The following is a 4857-nucleotide window of genomic DNA, read 5'->3' on the forward strand; positions in this document are numbered from 1 at the left end:
TGCAGTCAGCATGCCAATTGCACGCTGACTCAAAACTTGAGACATCTGTGGCATTGTGTTGTGTGGCAAAACTGCACAGTTTATAGTGGCATTTCATTGACCCCAGCACAAGGTGCACTTGTGTAAAGATCATGCTGTTTAATCAGTTTATTGATATGCCACACCTGTCAGGTGGATGGATTACCTTGACAACGGAACAATTCTCACTAACATGGATGTAAACAAATTGTGCACACAATTTGAAAGAAATAAGCTTTTTGTGCAATATTTTATTTCAGCTCATATATATACACTCTATAGATACTGTACTTTTTTAATGTTTCAATGGAACCAACCAAAATCATACAATTATTTAATACAAAATACATTTCAACAAAATCAAGATTTCATAATTATTGGCACTCCTCATTTAGTACTTAGTGCCACCACCTCTGGCAAGGGTAACAGCATGGTCTTTTCCTGTAATGTTTGACAAGGTTAAGAAACATATTTGGAGGGATTTTGGACCATTCCTCTATGCAGATCCTTTCAAGATTCTTCACATTCTTGGGTTTGCACTTATCAACTGCCCTCTTCAACTCAGCCCACAGGTTTTCGATTGGATTGAGGTCTGGCAACTGAGATGGCCATGGCAGAACATTGATTTTGTCGTCACAGAACCATTTCTGTGTGGATCTTGAGGTATGTTTTGTGTCATTGTCTTGTTGGAAAGTCCACATACAGCCAAGTTCCAGCCTTCTGGCAGAGGCAACCAGATTGTCAGCCAAAATGGCATGATACTTGGTGGAATTCATTATGCCATCAATCATAACCAGTGCCCCTGGACATCTGGAATTAAAACAGCCCCAAAACATCACTGACCCACCACCATATTTCACCGTGGGCATGAGGTGCCTCTCCTTGTATGCATCTCTGTTTCGAGGCCAAACATGCCAATGCTGATCTGACCAAAACGTTCAATTTTCGTCTCATCTGACCAGAGCACCTTCCAATCATAATTTAAATGACGTTTGGCAAACTCCAAGCGCTTGCGTCTGTGTCTTGGGGTCATTAAGGCAACCCTGGCAACTTCTGGCAACCCTTCCAAAGAGCCTGTGGTTGTGGAGGTGGCATCTGATGGTGCTTTTTTAAACCTGGTGACCCCAAGATGCCACCAAGGCCTGCAATTCTTTCACAGTGATTCTTGGGGATTTTGTTGCTTCTCTCACCATCCTCCTCCCTATCCTGGGGGGCAAAATGCATTTGCATCTTCTACCCGTGAGGTTTTCAACTGTTCCATATCTTTAGAATTTTTAAATAATTGCTCTGACAGTGCTTCAATCGTTTGTGGATCTTCTTGTAGCCATTATCAGATTTATGAAGGTCTACGACCATCTGTCCCTTTTGAACTGCCAGTTCTTTTGTTTTCTTCATGGTGTTGGATGACAAAGGGATATTGCATGCTTTTTACCTCATTTTTAGACCCAAGTGAAAAAGGAAGTGATGTAATGGCTCGATATAGTTCCTTAACACCGAGAAACTTAAATGGAGTGGAATTTAATTCCTGGTTTAATTTTGGTAGATGTTATTTACAATAATCTTTAAGGGTGCCATTAATTGAGAAACCTTGATTTGGAAGACATTGCTTTTTAATTAAATCAATAAATTATTTTGTTGGGTTCCATTGAAATATTGATAAACTACAGTATTTTTCACATGTTGGTATTTTGAGTTTATCTCTATTGTTATAGTGTTTTGTTTTTTTAAAGTATTGTTTGTGCATTGCCAGTCATGGGTGCCAGTAATTTTGGAGCCCACTGTATATATATACAGCACCAATCAAACGTTTTCTTCAAAGTAGCCACCCTTTGCTTTGATGACAGCTTTGCACAATCTTGGCATTCTCTCAACCAGCTTCATGAGATAGTCACGTGGATTGAATTTCAATTAACATGTGTGCCTTGTTAAAAGTTAATTTGGGGAATTTCTTTCCTTCTTAATGCGTTTGAGCCAATCATTTATGTTGGAACAAGGTACAGAAGATAGCCCTATTTGGTAAAAGACGAAGTCTATATTATGGCAAGAACAGCTCAAATAAGCAAAGAGAAAAGACAGCCAATCATTACTTTAAGACACGAAGGTCAGTCAATACCGGAAAATGTCAAGAATTTTCAAAGTTTCTTCAAGTGCAGTCGCAAAAACCATCAAGCGCTATGATGAAACTGTCTCTCATGAGGCCCGCCACAGGAGAGGAAGACCCAGAACTACTTCTGCTGCAGAGGATAAGAACATTACCAGCCTCAGAAATTGCAGCCCAAATAAATTCTTCACAGAGTTCAAGTAACAGACACATCTCAACATAATCATGGCCTCTAAACCTTCAAGCTGTATACTGGACCCTATTCCAACTAAACTACTGAAAGAGCTGCTTCCTGTGCTTGGCCCTCCTATGTTGAACATAATAAACGGCTCTCTATCCACTGGATGTGTACCAAACTCACTAAAAGTGGCAGTAATAAAGCCTCTCTTGAAAAAGCCAAACCTTGACCCAGAAAATATAAAAAACTATCGGCCTATATCGAATCTTCCATTCCTCTCAAAAATTTTAGAGAAGGCTGTTGCGCAGCAACTCACTGCCTTCCTGAAGACAAACAATGTATACGAAATGCTTCAGTCTGGTTTTAGACCCCATCATAGCACTGAGACGGCACTTGTGAAGGTGGTAAATTACATTTTAATGGCATCGGACCGAGGCTCTGCATCTGTCCTCGTGCTCCTAGACCTTAGTGCTGCTTTTGATACCATCGATCACCACATTCTTTTGGAGAGATTGGAAACCCAAATTGGTCTACACGGACATGTTCTGGCCTGGTTTAGGTCTTATCTGTCGGAAAGATATCAGTTTGTCTCTGTGAATGGTTTGTCCTCTGACAAATCAACTGTAAATGTCGGTGTTCCTCAAGGTTCTGTTTTAGGACCACTATTGTTTTCACCATATATTTTACCTCTTGGGGATGTTATTCGAAAACATAATGTAAACTTTCACTGCTATGCGGATGACACACAGCTGTACATTTCAATGAAACATGGTGAAGCCCCAAAATTGTCCTCGCTAGAAGCATGTGTTTCAGACATAAGGAAGTGGATGGCTGCAAACTTTCTACTATTAAACTCGGACAAAACAGAGATGCTTGTTCTAGGTCCCAAGAAACAAAGAGATATTCTGTTGAATCTGACAATTAATCTTAATGGTTGTACAGTCGTCTCAAATAAAACTGTGAAGGACCTCGGCGTTACTCTGGACCCTGATCTCTCTTTTGAAGAACATATCAAGACCATTTCGAGGACAGCTTTTTTCCATCTATGTAACATTGCAAAAATAAGAAACTTTCTGTCCAAAAATGATGCAGAAAAATTAATCCATGCTTTTGTCACTTCTAGGTTAGACTACTGCAATGCTCTATTTTCCGGCTACCCGGATAAAGCACTAAATAAACTTCAGTTAGTGCTAAATACGGCTGCTAGAATCCTGACTAGAACCAAAAGATTTGATCATATTACTCCAGTGCTAGCCTCTCTACACTGGCTTCCTGTCAAAGCAAGGGCTGATTTCAAGGTTTTACTGCTAACCTACAAAGCATTACATGGGCTTGCTCCTACCTACCTCTCTGATTTGGTCCTGCCGTACATACCTACACGTACGCTACGGTCACAAGACGCAGGCCTCCTAATTGTCCCTAGAATTTCTAAGCAAACAGCTGGAGGCAGGGCTTTCTCCTATAGAGCTCCATTTTTATGGAACGGTCTGCCTACCCATGTCAGAGACGCAAACTCGGTCTCAACCTTTAAGTCTTTACTGAAGACTCATCTCTTCAGTGGGTCATATGATTGAGTGTAGTCTGGCCCAGGAGTGGGAAGGTGAACAGAAAGGCTCTGGAGCAACGAACCTTACCTTGCTGTCTCTGCCTGGCCGGTTCCCCTCTTTCCACTGGGATTCTCTGCCTCTAACCCTGTTACGGGGGCTGAGTCACTGGCTTTCTGGGGCTCTCTCATGCCGTCCCTGGGGGGGGTGCGTCACCTGGGTGGGTTGATTCACTGTTGTGGTCGGCCTGTCTGGGATGGCGCCCCCCCCCCCTTGGGTTGTACCGTGGCGGAGATCTTTGTGGGCTATACTCGGCCTTGTCTCAGGATGGTAAGTTGGTGGTTGAAGATATCCCTCTAGTGGTGTGGGGGCTGTGCTTTGGCAAAGTGGGTGGGTTATATCCTTTCTGTTTGGCCCTGTCCGGGGGTGTCCTCGGATGGGGCCACAGTGTCTCCTGACCCCTCCTGTCTCAGCCTCCAGTATTTATGCTGCAGTAGTTTATGTGTCGGGGGGCTAGGGTCAGTTTGTTATATCTGGAGTACTTCTCCTGTCCTATTCGGTGTCCTGTGTGAATCTAAGTGTGCGTTCTCTAATTCTCTCCTTCTCTCTTTCTTTCTCTCTCTCTGAGGACCTGAGCCCTAGGACCATGCCCAAGGACTAACTGACATGATGACTCCTTGCTGTCCCCAGTCCACCTGGCCATGCTGCTGCTCCAGTTTCAACTGGCCTGGGCCCTAGGACCATGTCCCAGGACTACCTGACATGATGACTCCTTGCTGTCCCCAGTCCACCTGGCCATGCTGCTGCTCCAGTTTCAACTGTTCTGCCTTACTATTCTTCAACCATGCTGGTCATTTATGAACATTTGAACATCTTGGCCACGTTCTGTTATAATCTCCACCCGGCACAGCCAGAAGAGGACTGGCCACCCCACATATGCTCTCTCTAATTCTCTCTTTCTTTCTCTCTCTCGGAGGACCTGAGCCCTAGGACCGTGCCCCAGGACTACCTGACAT

The sequence above is a fragment of the Oncorhynchus keta genome, chromosome 13 (assembly GCF_023373465.1).
Source record: "Oncorhynchus keta strain PuntledgeMale-10-30-2019 chromosome 13, Oket_V2, whole genome shotgun sequence".
Taxonomy (NCBI): domain Eukaryota; kingdom Metazoa; phylum Chordata; class Actinopteri; order Salmoniformes; family Salmonidae; genus Oncorhynchus; species Oncorhynchus keta.